Below are 18,961 nucleotides of genomic sequence, written 5' to 3'. Positions count from 1 at the left end.
CCCCATTCTCGAAAGCGTCCCCTCCGCCTTGAGAATTCATCAAAAGTTTTGGGGGCCCCGACTCCTGCAGGCTTCTGGTGGGGAGCGGCTGCCATGATTGCTCGCGGAATGACCACGACGGAGCTACGAGATGGTGGTGCTCTCATGCTGACGCCAGTTTAGTCTGAAACATCCAGAAACAAGGTGGGGCTTTCATCGTTTGGGAAAAAAAAAAAGTTTTCATCCAATGAAAAGTGTTGTTTTTAGGTCATATGATCAAGCCTTCCATCATTAGGAAACCAAAAGTAAAATGAACCAATGAAAAGTTTTATAAACAAGTCACATGACCTGTTATGCGGCATAGGGTATAAAATGCGGAGAAAATACGTTGGCACGCGAGGCGGCGTCAGTAGCGGACCGATGTGCGAATAGGCCGAAGGCAATACAACGCGCCAAGATCCGGATGGCACCGAGGTGGTGTCCAGCAAGTTGCAGCACTGGTGTGGCCATCCTACAATGCTGAAAGTCGGCGTGGGGCGCCCCGTTGGCCTGTGAGTTTGCGTCAGTAGCGGACCGATGTGCGAATAGGCCGAAGGCAGCACAACGCGCCAAGATCCGGATGGCACCGAGGTGGTGTCTAGTAAGTTGCCGCACTGGTGTGGCCATCCAACAATGCTGAAAGTCGGCGTGGGGCGCCCCGTTGGCCTGTGAGTTTGCGTCAGTAGCGGACTGATGTGCGAATAGGCCGAAGGCAGCACAACGCGCCAAGATCCGGATGGCACCGAGGTGGTGTCTAGTAAGGTGCACTGGTGTGGCCATCCTACAATGCTGAAAGTCGGCGTGGGGCGCCCCGTTGGCCTGTGAGTTTGCGTCAGTAGCGGACCGATGTGCAAATAGGCCGAAGGCAGCACAACGCGCCAAGATCCGGATGGCACCGAGGTGGTGTCTAGTAAGTTGTCGCACTTCTGTGGCCATCCTACAATGTTGAAAGTCGGCGTGGGGCGCCCCGTTGGCCTGTGAGATGGCGTCAGTAGCGGACCGATGTGCGAATGGGGCCAAAGGCAGCGCAACAATATTTTCTGATTTGAAGACACCACAAGGCGCTGAGATGCCAAGATCCGGATGGCACCGAGGTGGTGTCTAGCAAGTTGTGGCACTGGTGTGGCCATCGTACAATGGTAAAAGTCGGCGTGGGGCGCCCTGTTGGCCTGTGAGATGGTGTCAGTAGCGGACTGATGTGCCAATGGGGCCAAAGGCAGCGCAACAATATTTTCTGACTGACACCACAAGGCGCTGAGATGCCAAGATCCGGATGGCACCGAGGTGATGTCTAAGTTGCGGACTGATGTGCGAATGGGGCCAAAGGCAGCGTAACAATATTTTTTGTATGGAAGATACCACTAGGCGTTGAGATGCCAAGATTCGGATGGCACCGAGGTGATGTCTAGCAAGTTGCTGTACTGGTGTGGTCATCCTACAATGCTGAAACTCGGCGTGGGTCGCCCCATTAGCCTGTGAGATGGCGTCAGTAGCGGACCGATGTGCGAATAGGCCGAAGGCAGCACAACGCGCCAAGATCCGGATGTCACCGTGGTGGTTTCATAGTTGAGAGGCACTTCATCTGCAGTGGGGCGTCGAGATCCGGATGGCACCGAGGTGATGTCTAGCAAGTTGCTGTACTGGTGTGGTCATTCTACAATGCTGAAAGTCGGCGTGGGGCGCCCCATTAGCCTGTGAGATGGCGTCAGTAGCGGACTGATGTGCGAATGGGGCCAAAGGCAGCGCAACAATATTTTCTGAAGAGAAGACACCAAAAGGCGCTGACATTCCAAGATCCGGATGGCACTGAGGTGGTGTCTAGCAAGCTATGCAGTTGAGTTGTGTGCGCACTTGCGGCGAATAGGTCGAAGGCAGCATAACAATGTTTTCTGAATAGAAGACACCACAAGGCGTTGAGATTCGGTTACCACCGAGGTGATGTCTAGCAAGTTGCCGCACTGGTGTGGCCATCCTACAATACTGCTCCGAATAACGGCGTGGGGTGCCCGAAGGGGGGGGGAGCCGGCGTGAATGGGCCTTCCTAGGTGGAGGCTCGTCTGCTGTAGTGGGGCGCCCCTTTACCGTTTCAGTTGCCATTCAGCTGAGTTTCGGCTGCTCTTGATGCTACAGTGACAGGCGGCTGCAAGAGGACTCTCAAAATGGCGGCCTGTTCTTTGGATTTGGGCCTGGTCCACTAAAATGGCCCTGGGACACCTTAGAACTCGGACGCTCGATTTTTTTTTCCTTTCCTGTACATGCAAAAAAAGGTAAATGCCCGGTACGTTACACGCTTCATCTGCCACGATGAACTCTCCAGAGGAACCGAAAAAATATATAGTTGTGGTAACTATACCATGCATCGTCATATGGAGAGGTGGCACCAATTAATTATAGTGCTGCATAAAAGAGAGATTTGGAGGAGAACCCCTGACCTGCTAGTACATTCATCAAAGAAGTGGCACTGAGAGCTTCAGACGCAAGGGAAACGGTCCCAAATATTTAGAAGAACTTTGGAAAGATTAAAATGACATGTTTAGATTGTGGCAAATTAATTTCATGTGGACAGATGAGTGTTACTCTAATAAATACAGCATATGAACATGATCATAGTCGATGGTTGGTAGAGACATTTTGACTATATCCTGGACCTGCCCGTCCTCGCCCAAAATGGCGCCGGAATAAATGGGACTCGTAACTCCTTGTTGTGTACTGGTTGCAGAACCTTGAAATCACAAGATACGTATGCAGTTTTGAAGCACATGGCGGGCGGGGACGAGAATTGATTGAATATTTCGACATCCCTATTGATATTAAGTTCTGATGTGTTATTGATTACTGTACTGTTGAAAGTTCGAATTAACGTCACCCATGGTACTTGCCCGCAAATGTATATCTAGATAATTTTATTGTAACTGGCCCTGTCGTATTTTAATTATAAAATGTACGTCCACCGATTCCGTAACTGTTAGACACCTTAGTTCTTGCAACCTAATGGCCCGCCCGTTACGTTCCTCTACAGTGTAAATGTCTATTCATCATATACGATTACAGTTTGCTCCGTGGCAGGCCCACGTGGTTATAGGCTCGTATTTGTATAATGAAATTTTCACAATAAAGGTTTTTAAAAGAAAACATGGTAGTAGTATATACATTGGTAAAGTTTTTAATAATAGTGACTGTTTTAGAATCATTAAAAGGCAAGTGAAATAAAGCAGACCAATTACATGAAGGGTAAAAGGTATAATACGAAGGAACGCAGTAAAGATAAATGGTCAAGGGCTGTTGTGTTTTCTATTCCTGCAACATAAAGTGATCGATAAGAATCTCATATTCAGGCGTATCGGCGACTAAGACAGCAGGTCGACCCTCTTTTGCTCAACGGCTCCGTCATGGGACGAAGAAACGCTCTTTTTCTCGAAAAAAGAATATATTTTACTTGCAGGACAGTTGTAAAATTTCCGGGAAAGTACATTAGCCTGGAACATTATAACATATATTTAAGAAAAAATAATGTTCGGAAGTAATGAAAAGCGTAATTTTTAGGTCATATGACCAAGCCTTTCATCATTACAATAAGAAAAGTAAAATGAACCAATGAAAAGTTTTATTAACAAGTCACATGACTTGTTATGCTTACGTTACGCGCTGCGCGCCCCGGATGACTTCCGGATGCGCTAACGCGGCGCGTCATATGACGCATTACGCGACAACGCAGGTCCAGAATATAGTCAAAATGTCTCCACCAACCAGCGGTCGGAACACAACCCCTTTCAGCAGGCTAAATAGTTCTGTTAAATGACAACAGAAGGGACAGGCAACAAGAACCATCAGTCAAAGAGGGGAGGGCTAGTTCTTCTCTACCGGGTTACATTGGGGCGCTACCGCAACTGATCGAATTGGTAGTCTACAGTGTTTCTGGATGTTTCAGACTGAAGCTGGGGTTAGCATGAGAGCAGCACCATTTCGTAGCACCGTCGTGGCCATTCCGTAACCAATCATGGCAGCCGCTCTTTATCGTTATTTTGGGCGGGGTGGGTGGCGGAGCCGAGCTGTTTTGCAGCCATCATTGTGTGGAGTTCAGTTCATCTCACTAGTTTTGTATTTGTCATGAGGGGTTGTTCCTAATGTTTCTATTTTAGCGAGGTCAAAAAGAGATCCCATTAGTGGCCTACTGATTTTGCTCGATTCCTTTTCTTTTTTTTTTACACGATTTTTCGTTATCTGCAAAGACTAAACAGAGTATTGCGACTCTGTGTTTGTTTGTAAATAGAGAATGAACCAAAGAGAACTAATTCTAAAACAGTAAATACTTGGATAACAATCAATCAAATGGAGAGAGAAGCAGGCACGACGGATTACAACGGGGGCAAAGGCCTGCGTTAACTACCTTTCACTATCTGCAAAGAGAGAGTACTCCTAATAGAAATGAGGGGGGGGGGGCACCATTCAAAGCAGATCAGTGTGCATAAACACGAAAATGTTTTCACTTACCACGTACTTGACATTCGACAGCTTATGATATTTGCTATTAAAAAACCATTGAAATTCACTGAAAAAACCATAGGTTATAGACCATATATAGTTAGGAATTAGCATTTACAAAACCTTGAAAATTCACTGAAAAAACCATAGGTTATAGACCATATATAGTTAGGAATTAGCATTTAAAAAACCTTATTTTACTCACACAAAACCATTGAAATTCCATATATAGTTAGTTGCACTAACTATATATCGCGCACCCGCAATCCACTGCTGATCATGTCACATATTACATCATTCATGACATGGTCAGTGACATCACTGATGACATCACTGATGACATCTCAAATGACATCACTGATGACATCACTGATGTCTTACATATTGAAGAATGAGTGGATGTATAAGTGTCTTGATGAAGGATTTAGTAGGGGCATGGCTGACTGTATGAGTGACTGATTAAATTTGTCTCACTGAGTGCATGGGTTAGTGACTAAACTGTCTTAATTTGTGCATCATTATGTCTGTTGTTCTGTAAACTGCTGCATGTGTTGATCATTAGCTATATGATTAACTGTATGGGTTATTGATTGGTTGCCCAAGCATTTGTATGGGAGACTGAGTGTGTGTCTGGGTGGCTGGGAGGTGTATGACTCTCTGCATAGATGTGTGAGCAGTTGATTGACTAGATGTATGGGTTCAAAAGTGCATGTGGAAACAGCTGTATGGGCGGTTGACTGTGTGCATGAGTGTATTGGTGAGTCAATGGATATCTCAGTGCTACATGTCAAAGTAAGTACATATGTAAAACACAGTACATGTGAGAGTTGACATATATAAATAACTGTGCATAAGAGCCAGTGAATGTGTGAGTGGCTGTATGGATCATTGTGAACTTGTATCCAGGATTGTATAAGTGAGTAAATATGTTTTAGTATATGTTTGAATAAGTAAGGTGTGTATAACTGTATAGTTGAGGAAATGGAGGTGTGATTGATTCTTTGCATGACTGACTAAGTGTCTGAGTAACTCCATGGATGAGTGACAGTCTATGAGTGTCTGTTTACACTGAGTGTATCTAAGGTTATATTAGAGTCTGAAGAGGTTCATCGTATTATCACATGAATGATGTCATCAGTGATGTGATCAGTAATGTCAAATGAGATGTCATCAGTGATGTCATTTGAGATGTCATCAGTGATGTCATCAGTGATGTCATTTGAGATGTCATCAGTGATGTCATCAGTGATGTCATTTGAGATGTCATCAGTGATGTCATCAGTGATGTCACTGACCATGTCATGAATGATGTAATATGTGACATGATCAGCAGTGGATTGCGGGTGCGCGATATATAGTTAGTGCAACTAACTATATATGGAATTTCAATGGTTTTGTGTGAGTAAAATAAGGTTTTTTAAATGCTAATTCCTAACTATATATGGTCTATAACCTATGGTTTTTTCAGTGAATTTCCAAGGTTTTGTAAATGCTAATTCCTAACTATATATGGTCTATAACCTATGGTTTTTTCAGTGAATATATATATATATATATATATATATATATATATATATATATATATATGTATATATATATATGTATATATATATATATGTATATATATATATATATATTACCTACTGGCGGTCGCCAGTAGGTATATATAGTTAGGATTTTTTCCCTATGGGATTTTTGAAAATTCTATGTCTAATAACTTTGGCGTTTGTGGACGGAATTGGCTGAAATTTTCAGGAAAATGGCACATTTTGTTTCTGAGCAGCCCCTGAAAATTTTGGGGGGGTTCGTCAAGGGGGGGCCGAGAAAAAAGGGGGGTCTCAAAACGCGTTTTTCCCATGTTAATTTCCATAGGGCGGTTGGCCTCACTTTTAGCCCGAACGGCTGAATGGATTTGCACGAAACTTGGCAAAATTGTAGGGACTGGTAGCCCGATGTGCCTTTTGTAGGTCTCAATATATGTGCTCCAGTGGATTTTGAGAAATTAACGTTTAAAAAAAGATATATATCTGTAACAGCGGACCGGGCAGCGGCCCAGGACGCGTACTTGTCGCGCAACGGAGCTTTGTGAAGCGAAGCTGATTGGTTCTCCGGCGTCTGTCAACATTCCAAACAGTCCGTAGCGGCCGCCATCTTGTCTCTCGGTAGGATCGAGAGACAAGAGGAGGCCAAAGCGAAGGGGCAAATGACCATAAGGGGGAATAGTAGATCCTCGCTGACCCCCTAGGTTTGATGTGGAGGTTTTAAAAGGGCCCCGCGGGGCAAAAAAAAATAATAATAATAATAATCGAACGGCTGAATGGATTTGCACGAAACTTGGTAAAATATTAGGGACTGGTAGCCCGATGTGCCTTTGCTAGGTCTCAATATATGTGCTCCAGTGGATTTTGAGAAATTAACGTTCAAAAAAAGATATATATCTGTAACAGCGCTCCGCTTCGCGTACTTTTCGCGTTACGGAGCTTTGCGAAGCTGATTGGTTCTCCGGCGTCTGTCAACATTCCAAACAGTCCGTAGCGGCCGCCATCTTGTCTCTCGGTAGGATTGAGAGACAAGAGGAGGTCAAAGCGAAGGGGGAAATGACCATAAGGGGGCATAGTAGATCCTTCCTGACCTCTTAGGTTTGATGTACCATTTTGCCAAGTTTGGTGTAATTCCGTTCAGCCATTCAGGCTGTAGACGTATGTAAATGTCCTATGGAAAATTGCATGGGGAAAACACATTTGAAAGTGTTGAAATTTAGAACCAATTAAAATGTTACTTTGGTTTTGTATTTGTGTGTGATGAAAGTTAATTGGTTATGTATATATGTCAAATGAGAGGAAACCACAGCCATTTTGTGATACTACTGTCTGAGGTACATTTGTGAGGAATTTTTGGTGGTGAATTTCTGGTGTTTGATTTACACAGTACTAACACTTTTCCTACTTTTAAAAAGGTGAGTTGTTAATTTGTAAGGGGAACTATGTTGTACACTTGAAGATAATTTGAAAAATGTTTTCTGTTATTTATTTGCAGTCCTTCTGTTATACTAAATACTTGATAAAGTTAGTTTTATATTATGTATTACTAAAAACGATAAATGAAAGTGATTATTTTTTTCTGCAATTTACAGCAAGCAATTTCAAAATAAAATGGCTCACAATGAAGAGACCGTGGCAATTTCTTTTGAATTGTCCACTACATTGATTGAAATTGAGAGCACCAATAATGAAATATTGTCACAAGGAGGACATGACTTGTATGATTCCATTAGATTGATTGAAATGGACAGCACCAAGAATGAAATATTGTCACAAGGAGAGGACTTGAATGATTCCACTACGTTGATTGAAATTGAGAGCAGCAATAATGAAATATTGTCACAAGGAGGAGATGACTTGTATGATTCCATTAGATTGATTGAAATGGACAGCACCAATAATGAAATATTGTCACAAGGAGGAGATGACTTGAATGATTCCACTACATTGATTGAAATTGAGAGCACCAATAATGAAATATTGTCACGAGGAGATGACTTGAATGATTCCACTACATTGATTGAAATTGACAGCACCAATAATGAAATATTGTCAGAAGGAGGAGATGACTTGAATGATTTTTTTGATCAATCTCTTGATGGCGAATTTATCGAGTGTTTGGAGACCATAGAGTTACAAGAATCATTATTGGAGACTTTTCATGAGGACATTGCTGATGAGGACATGTTACTAGTTCTTTCAAATTTAGAAAATTCTGAAGAATAAATTTATATTTAGAAATCAAATTGTTTGAGACATTATTCATTTTTATTTTTAATTTATGAGGTTGTAGCGAAGTGATTGTAGTATAAAATGAGACTTATAGTATAGAGTGCAACATTTTTATGTTACATGGTAAGTTTACTCATATTTACTTCCCTTCTGCCACTATATTATCTCCAATGTGTATTTGACATCTCTTCTTCATCTCCGGCCTCCTTTCTCTCACTGTGTGTCTCCGATGCATCTTATCGCTGCTATTTTGTGTAATTACAGAAGAGAGTAAAATAAAATAGTTCGGAACGTGAAAAGGGGGCAAAGTAGAGTACTCCTCACCCCCTAGGCCTTTTTAGGCGGTCCCAAAAGGATCAGTTTCTGCTTTCCTGAGAGATTATGGTATGAGTTCCATATACCACAATAACTTGCATTACAACATGCAAGATATCTATCTCCTATTACCAACTTTTGGAGATATTCGCGCTAAGCGCGAATATCTCCAAAAAGTAACACCTGCCCTGAGCAGTTCTTAGCCATGTTATCCAATGGGAGGTGGATAACATGGCTAAGAGCATTAGCTCGGTAATGTATGAATATCGCTGAGATTTTAGCGATATTCATGCATTGCGGCCGTTTATTATCGCATTTGTGATAAACCTTGATAATAGCAAGGTTTATCTTCGATAATTTCTGATGATGCTTAGCGGTAAAAAATTCGTTGGTAAGCATCGTTAGCGATAAATATTGCTTAACTTTGGTAATATGCCCCAACATCTGTTAACGTTCGATTCGAAGGAAATGAGGAAGTGTTGAAAAACATTGTCTGCGCCATCTTGCCTTTTTTGAAATGCCACACTTTTGTCGTGCACGGCAGCCATTTTAGATGTCTTGACCAGACCCACTCTCTGCACGCTGTCGATTCGTAGCATGGCTCCTCACCCTCGCAAGCATCTTCCCCAGGCACTGGTCACCCCCGCTCTCTGTCTTATGCATGGGCAATAAACCTCCCCCCATCTGCGCTGCTCTTCCCTGAGAATCACACTGTGCCCGCCCGACACCTCCCTTTCGCCCTATTCACTACCGCACCCTCTGACACTCCTCTTCCTCTGTGTCCGATTGTCCAGGCTATCAGCTAGCCCTGCAGATGTAGTTTATGGCCCCAGCTGTAAAGAATCACCCCTCTTCAAAGGAGTTATAGTAGATCAAGGCCCACACCCGATGAGATCCGTCACACCACACGTGTTCCTACTATCTGAAAACTATCCTGTATTGTGATTGGGGAGGGGACCGAGCCTGAAGCGGAAGATTCCAGGAATCACTCTTTGTACATCAAAGTTTTTACAATTATGTGTCACATTAAAAATATATAGCACTCCAACAAAGTAGTAGGAATATAAAACTTTAATAACATATAAATATATACAACAAAACAAAAACAGTAAAAACATTTAAACAACGAAGAGACCGTGGCAATTTCTTTTGAATTATCCAATAGATTTATTGAAATTGACAGCACCAATAATGAAATATTCTTGTCAGTAGCGGTCTGTTGTGCGAATAGTTCCAAGGCAGCAGAACGCGCTGAAATCTAGATGGCACGAAAGTGATGTCTAGCAAGTTGCCGCCCAGCAAATAACGGCGTGGGGCGCCGCGGGGGTGAGTGAGTCCAGTAGGCACCACAGCTATTCTTACCGGCATTGCAGAATTACTGCTGGGGACAATGCCTGTGCTGTAGCAGGGTCACAGCAGAAACAAAAAGGATTCTGTTGAAGATGTTGTTGGTTTTCAATTTGAAAACAGTTCTGGTGTCAACTGCTATGTTATTGTAGTGGTTAATGTTTTGTTTTCTCTAGAAAATGTAAAAGAGGGGGAGGCAGTCCAAAGTTCCGTTAAAAGGGCAAAGGAAAGGATCAGTGGTTTGAACTATCAGTCAAAAAGGGGAGGGGGTGCAACAATTTTTCCTACCGGGTCACACTGTGCTTTCACCGGAAGTGAGGTCTGCAGGATTCTAGTAATTCAAAGTGAGGCTGGCGCCGACGTCCCGCGGATACAGTTTCGTCACTCCACGGGTGATCATGGCAGTCATTCCCCATCGGGGGTCGGAGACTCCCGCGGCTCCTCTAGAATCTTCAAGGTCGTGGAGGACTACGGTGGTGGAGTCAACCAGTGACCGGGCCATTTCTTTATGCTGGGCCCGCTCTTGCCAGGTCGACCGCCATTTTGAGAGTTCGGTAGCTACTGGCGATCGCGGGGTCAAATGAGCGGACGGGCTCCACCCTGCCGGGCGAGACGTTGCAGCATGGCCACAGTGGAAGAACCCTTTTCCGGGCGCCTGGAGCGCTGAGGGTGCAGGTGGGAAGCCTCCACCTGGGGAGGCGGGAGAGGCCTGTTCGCACCGTCTCTCCCTCCCAGTGCACCCCACGGCGTCTCGCTTGAGATTTGTTATGGCCGGACCAGGCGATGAGGACGAGGGGGCGGGGTCAGAGGCATGTGCAAGACATCCCCCCCCAGGGTTGTTGCAGCAATTATACAAGAAAGAAGAAGTGTCCCGTCCGTCTTCGGGCCGGGCTTCCGGTAGATGTCGGCCGGACGCCCCTGGCTCTGGCCCCATGAACGGGTTTCTTGGTTTATTGGCTGCAGCCGGATCCCGTCGGCCTCGGCCCCCCGACCGTTGGTGGCCGGACCGGAAGAGCATGTGGCGGGACTACCTGCAACTCTCAAGGGCCACCGCGGCCGGACTGGGAGAGAGAGGGGAGGGTCGAGGAGACATTCCCCCCCCCCTGCAACTGTTCAGCGTTGTAAAGGCAATCCCCTGGCCGGGTCCCGCTGGTCTCGGCCTCTCCTCCGGCTACACCCTACGTTAGGATCTCCTGGCCGAGGCGTGGCAGCAGGACCTGCCTTATATGGGCTGCTCCCGGCTGGGCGTAGCCGGAACCCTGCCCCACCTTGGAAGTTTCCAGAGTGGGGGCGGATGTTCTACTGACTTGCATTTTCCCTAGTCTATCGATTTTTTTGGCGTGGCAGGCGGTGGGACAGCGAGGGGTGATTTGGTTTCTCTTACTGTTTTTCTGGTCTCTCACCACTGGCATATTTCTAACGTTTTCTTGTTTCTAGGACATTAATAGGTTTTATCATTACGTTATGTTATCGTTTCTTTGTTCGTTGTTTAATAAAAGTTCATGTTCATCAGTGGCCTACTGATTTTCGATTTCCTATTCTTTTCTTTCCAGGTTGTTTCATGCTAAAGTTTCTGTTAACAGGATACAGTGATCACTTCGTTATTATTGCATATGTCCTTTTCACTAGGGGTGCTCTCTGGTCGGGCCAGATGACGTATGTCTAGTAAATGGTCCGGGTGAAACAGGTGCATCAATCAGTGGGGAGTAGATAGGCATGACAGATTACAACGGGGGAGAAAGGTCCGCATTACGTACCCTTTCACTACTTGCAAAGATTTTCCTACGTTTATTTGCAAACAGGGAATACCTCCAAAAAGAACTAATTCCCAAACATTCAATGTTCGGACAATCAATCAATCAATGAGGAATGAAATAGGTACGACGTGTTAAAGGCTTGCGTTACCTACCCTTCACTATCTGCAAAGGGAGAGAGAATATTCCTATTCTTCCTCGTTTGCAGGCAGAGAAGATCCTTAAGAGAACCAACTTCGAACAATTCAATGCTCGATTCAAACAATCAACAAGGGGTACTGTGAACACAAATGAACGCCGCTTATGTACATACGCATTGCTATTTTCAACAGGTTGTTCCTAATGTTTCTATTTTAGCGAGGTCAAAAAGAGATCCCATTAGTGGCCTACTGATTTTGCTCGATTCCTTTTGTTTTTTTACACGGTTTTTCGCTATCTGCAAAGACTAAACAGAGTATTTTGACTCTGTGCTTGTTTGTAAATAGAGAATGAACCAAAGAGAACAATCAATCAAATGGAGAGAGAAGCAGGCACGACGGATTACAAAGGGGGCAAAGGGCTGCGTTAACTACCCTTCACTATCTGCAAAGAGAGAGTACTCCTAATAGAAATGAGGGGTGGGGGGCAGCATTCAAAGCAGATCAGTGTGCATAAACACGAAAATGTTTTTACTTACCACGTACTTGACATTCGACAGCTTATGATATTTGCTATTAAAAAACCATTGAAATTCACTGAAAAAACCATAGGTTATAGACCATATATAGTTAGGAATTAGCATTTACAAAACCTTGAAAATTCACTGAAAAAACCATAGGTTATAGACCATATATAGTTAGGAATTAGCATTTAAAAAACCTTATTTTACTCACACAAAACCATTGAAATTCCATATATAGTTAGTTGCACTAACTATATATCGCGCACCCGCAATCCACTGCTGATGATGTCACATATTACATCATTCATGACATGGTCAGTGACATCACTGATGACATCACTGATGACAACATCCAGTGATTATGTGTTTCTGTAAAGTTTAAATATGTTTTACATATTGAAGAATGAGTGGATGTATAAGTGTCTGAATGAAGGTTTTAGTAGGTGCGTGATTGACTGTATGAGTGAGTGATTAAATGCGTCTTACTGAATGCACGGGTTAGTGACTAAACTGTCTGAAAGTGTGCATCAGTATGTCTGTTGTTGTGCAAGCTGCTGCATGTGTTGATCAGTAGCTATATAAGTAGCTATATGGGTTATTGATTGGTTGCACAAGTATTTGTATGGGAGACTGAGTGTGTGTATGGCTGGCTGGGAGGTGTGTGACTCTGTGCAGATCAATGTGTACTTGTATCAGTGATTCTATAAGAGAGTAACTATGTGTTAGTATATGTTTCAAAAATGTAAGGTGTTCTGTGTTTAACTGTATAGATGAGAAAATGGAAGTGTGATTGATTCTTTTCAGGACTGACTAGGTGTGTGAGTAACTCCATGGATGAGTGGCAGAGTGTGAGTGTCTGTATAGGTGTATGAGTGCATATGATAGTGTTGTAAAGATGAGTGATTGTATGTATGAATGATTGTATGAGTGAATGTGTGTGTAGACATAGGAATCAGTGAGTGCGTATGTAGTAACTAGTATTGGTGTGTCAATGGTTTCAAAAATGATACTCTCTATTTAACACTGGGTGTAACGGAGGTTATATTACAGTGTGAGGAGATGCATTGTATTATCACATGAATGATATCATCAGTGATGTGATCATTGATGTCAAGTGAGATGTCATCAGTGATGTCATTTGAGATGTCATCAGTGATTTCAAAGGTTTTGTATGAGTGAAATGTCCAGCTAACTATAACATGGGTGAAACCTATGTTTTTTTCAGTGAATTTGTACAGTTTTGTAAATGCTAATTCCTAACTATATATGGTCTATAACCTATGGTTTTTTCAGTGAATATATATATATATATTCACTAAAAAAAACATAGGTTTCACACATGTCATAGTTAGGAATTAGCATTTAAAAAACCTTGCAAATTCACTGAAAAACCATAGGTTTCACACACGTTATAGTTAGGAATTAGCATTTAAAAAACCTTACAAATTCACTGAAAAAAACATAGGTTTCACCCATGTTATAGTTAGCTGGACATTTCACTCATACAAAACCTTTGAAATTCCCCTGTTATAGTTAGTTCAGCTAACTATAACTCGCACGACCGCAATGCACTGCTGATGACGTCACATATTACATCACTCATGACATGGTCAGTGACATCACTCATGTCATCACTGATGACATCTCAAATGACATCACTGATGACATCATCCAGTGAATATGTATCTTTTTGAAAAATAAATATTGTTTATATATGTATATCTAAAGGTTGATGGAAGAATAAATAGGTAAATAAGTGTCTAAATGTGTTGAGGAGTCCTGCGTGCCTCTTCTGATGTTTCCTCTCGAGCTGCGAGCTCCCAACTCCCTCAAGGATCTACCAATCCAATCAGGACTTTGACACTGACTGGATTGACTTCTCCCCCAGGGAAAGGGGAAGTGGACAGAGAGACTCACAACAAATTATACAAGATTAAATCTTCAGTTGTCTCTCTCTCTAGGAAGTGCTCCAGGCCGAGGACCTTTTCTTAAGGAATGTTCTGCGCTGCCTTTACGCTACACTGTGATGCAATATTAACAACAATTACTCATCTGTAGATTTCTTAACTTGCTTAGATAATTAACTAGACATCATGCTTACTGACCATTAATCCGTCTGACCCTTGTTCACACTTTTACAGAAGTTTTAACTCTGGCTCTGTATCTTGTCACCTTCAAATAAACACTACATGTCAGAATAACTTAATACTTTTACTGAAAAGACAGGCTAATTAGATTAATTGGGTTAGTTTAAACTGAACTTTGAAACTTCATGCAGGGTCATACCTGAGTCTTTAATTACTTCTTCTGTTAGGATATTCTGCAGTAGGAAGACAGGTAATAACAGCCTATCTAAATTCACTCTACTATCTAAGGTTATTTATCCTGACTGACCTTGTAAATAAGCTAACCTTTCTCACATAACTCTGCTATTAAACCAACATATCACAGAATTACTCATACAAATTTGGTTTGCCTATTTTACACTTTTGCCTTTATCAAGGCTTGTTTTGTCTCTATTATCTGCTTTCAGAGCACTTAAAGCTGTACAATATTTGGCTCTATGCAGCTACTGACATTAGTTCCCTCCAAGACTCGTTTTGTATCTCTTAGTTTTACAAGCGCTAATCCATTGGATTAGTAGTTCCAACTCAACCTTTCAAGTCACTTGCCTTTGCCAAGGTTTGTTCCTTGATTTACTCTACTCGACGAGTAATTTCCTTTTTTAGCGTTTTAAAGAACTTTCTTTAAATTAACCTTTGCCACTTTAACATTTAGTCAAATAGTCCGTGGCTCTTTTAAAAATAAAGCGATCTCTTACTGTCCTTTTTCATTTAGGCAGAGCAGCGCTGCCAGGAGACTCGAACTGCCGGCAGAGAGGGAGCGGGTAAACAAACCTCCCGGCTGGCTGCCTCAGAGAAGCTCCGGAGTCCGGCCGCGTCGTCTTCGTCAAATGTCGTAAATCAGCGACGCTGACAGCCAGGGCTTCGGAAACTTAACTACACAGGGTTTCAAGGGACGGGATAAGAGGGCTTTGATTTTACACGAAGGAAACAGGAGATTTCAGGGGCTGAAGGATCCTACGCGGGAGCAGAAGCTCTCGTCAAGAACAACGAGAGACAAAGCGTTTGACAGTTGGTAGAAGCACATATTTATAGCTTCAACCACGAGACTCAGCGTGAGCCTCTTTCATCATAACACCAAGCACGAGGGCTGGCGCGAGCCTGTCTCAATAGAGCGCACATTCTAGGAGTTTGCTCATATTTCAGTTAATAAATAAACAAGCATTGCCAAAGGCAATTATCAAAAATAACTTTACTAAATGGATTTTAATTAAAACTTAATATTTAAAATAATAAACAAAATATACCCACTAACCTAAATTAACCCTACTGATTCACAAGATGTAAACTGAACCAGTTCTGAATCAGAATCTAATTAAGACGACCGGTAACACCCCTAACAGTTCCTCCCCCCAAAGGTCGTCTTACAGGTCTAGGTTTATCAGGATGCAATGCATGAAAAGACCTAACAAGTCTAGGAGCATGAACATTTTTCTCAGGTTCCCAAGATCGCTCAGAAGGATCATAACCCTTCCAATCAACCAAATAAAACAAGGTACCCCGTATCCTTTTAGAATCCAGAATAGATTTAACCTCGTACTCAACATGATCACCGACAATTACCGGTGGAGGTGGATTGTCAGCTCGAGTAGAAGGTTCAAAAGGTTTCAACAAAGAAACATGAAAAACAGGGTGAATAGCATATTCCTCAGGCAAAACTAGTTTCACAGACACAGGATTCAAAACTTTCTTAATTTCAAAAGGCCCAATATATCTGGGTTTCAGCTTCCTGGGACCCTCCAACTGAATGTTTCTAGTAGATAACCATACCAACTGACCTTCCTTATACAAAGGAGCAGGTTTACGATGAGAATCAGCAGTCTTTTTCATAGTTAATTTACTTTTGACCCATTGCTTTCTAGCCTTATCTTGGATATCAAACAGATGTGTTAACCTATCAGTAACTGCTGGCATAGACAATTGTTCATCAGGTAAGAGTATAGGGATAGATCTTGGATGTTGACCAGTGAGAAAATAAAAAGGAGAACAACCCAAAGCCGAATGAGTGGTGTTATTATAAGAAAATTCTGCCCAAGGTAAAACTTCATCCCAAGGACAAGAGGAAGTTGTTAACAAACATCTTAAACCTTGTTCAACATGCTGATTCAATCTCTCAGTCTGACCATCAGTCTGTGGATGAAAAGAAGAGGACAGAGCTAACTCGATTCCTAAAAGTTTACTGAGTTGTGACCAGAATTTCGAAATGAACTGAGGACCCCTATCTGAAATAATCTTTGAGGGAAGACCATGAAGTTTCACGATATTAGATAAAAATACAGTACTGAATTCAGTTGCAGATGGAATCTTGTGTAACGGAATAAAATGTCCCATTTTAGATAACAAATCCACCACCACAAGAACTGTAGTAAAACCATTAGACTTAGGGAGATCAGTAATAAAATCTAAACTGATTGTATGCCAAGGGTGAGGAGGAATAGTCATTGGACGAAGTAAACCCATTGGAACTTCATGTAAAGCCTTTTGACGTGAACAAACTGGACAAGCTTTCACGAATTGTTGAATTATAGGAATCATTTTTTCCCACCAAAAGTGACGCTGACATAAATCCAAGGTTTTGTTAATACCTGGATGTGCAGCAATTGCCAAATCATGATTCCACTACATGACCTTATCCTGTAAGTCTCTTGTAGGAATAAACAATTTATCATTGTGATAGAAAAACCCATCTCTAATGGAATTCCCTTTTTTTAATAACCATTCATGAACATCAAAATTCTTTAATTCCTTCTTAACAGAATCTAAGAAACTTTCTGAATGGGTTTCAGCAAAAAAAAATTCTAAAGGCAAAATACTGGGAGGATCCTTAACAGAATTTAAGTCTTTTTCACAAACTAATCGTGAAAGTGTGTCAGATAACAGCTGCTTCTTTCCAGGTCGATACATAATTAAAAAGTCAAATTCGCTAAAGAATTGTAACCACCTCATTTGTCTAGGAGTAAAAGCCTTAACAGTGGAATAAAATTGTAAATTTTTATGGTCAGAATAAACAGTAATAGTGTGTTTAGCTCCCAAAAGATGATGTCTCCATTCTTGAAACACATCTTTAATGGTTAACAATTCTCGTTCTGCAATCGTATAATTTTGCTCAGCCAAAAGTAATTTCCTAGAGAAAAAAGCAATAGGATGAAAGTGACCAGTATTTGCATCCTTTTGAAGCAACACACCACCAATAGCAGTCTGTGAAGCATCTGCTTCCACAAAGAAAGGCCTATCAGGATCAGGATGAACCAAAATGGGAGCAGAGGTAAAAGCCTTCTTCAACAATGAAAATGCTTGGTCGGCTTCTTCAGTCCAAGAAAAGACTTTCCCTTTTTTCAATAACTGAGTAATGGGAGTAACAATTTCTGAAAACTTAGAAATGAATCGCCTATAAAAGTTAGCAAATCCTAAAATTCTCTGCGTGTCTTTGATTGAAGCAGGAATTGGCCAGGTAAGAATTGCTTCAACTTTCTTTGGATCCATATGAATTCCCTCAGGTGATAAACAATAGCCAAGAAATTCCACTTGAGAAGCATTGAAAACACATTTTTTCAATTTAGCATACAGAGAATGATCTCTTAATTTCTGTAATACTAACTGAACATGTTGTACATGCTCTTCCATATTTTTAGAATAAATTAATATGTCGTCAATATAAACGATACAACAGACATCCAATAGATCATGCAAGACCTCATTAATAAAGTATTGAAAAGCCGCTGGAGCGTTGCAAAGACCAAATGGCATAACCGTATACTCAAAAAGACCAAATTTTGTACGAAAAGCGGTCTTCCACTCATCGCCTTCTTTGACTCTAATCAAATGATATGCTCCTCTAAGATCCAGTTTGGTGTAAACACTAGAACCTTTAATTTGATTAAGAAGCACTGGAATCAAAGGCAATGGATACCTATTCTTAATGGTTGCTTTATTTACCGCTCTGTAATCAATACAAGCCCTCAAATCCCCAGATTTCTTCGCAACGAAGAAAAGAGGAGACAAAACAGGAGAAGTAGAATGTCGAATGAAACCTAATTCCAAAAGCTCATCCAAATAGTTCCTTAAATAAACATTTTCAGGCTCAGTTAAAGCGTAAATTCTACTACAAGGTAGAATAGCACCAGGAACTAAATCAATTCTGCAATCAAAAATTCTATGCGGTGGTAATTTGGTTGCTTCAACAGGATCAAAAACCTTAGAAAAATTTCTATACTCAACTGGAAGTTTATTATCTTCAGCAGTTAGAGCAGCACAAAAAAGGGGCATCACTGGATCTTTGGTCTCTTGATAACAATGTAATTTACAAAAGGAAGACTCTAAGGTAACGGTCCTTTTAATCCAGTCAATTTTGGGATTATGTAATTCCAACCAAGGAATGCCTAAGATGACACCAAAATTTGGTGCATCAATAAGATCAAAAACCACTTTCTCAGTATGACCATTATCTGCTACTAAAGTCAATGGTTCAGTTCTAAATTGAATCATACC

The sequence above is a fragment of the Lissotriton helveticus genome, chromosome 6 (assembly GCF_964261635.1).
Source record: "Lissotriton helveticus chromosome 6, aLisHel1.1, whole genome shotgun sequence".
In the NCBI taxonomy this organism is placed as follows: Eukaryota; Metazoa; Chordata; class Amphibia; order Caudata; family Salamandridae; genus Lissotriton; species Lissotriton helveticus.
This window is presented reverse-complemented; position numbering follows the sequence as displayed.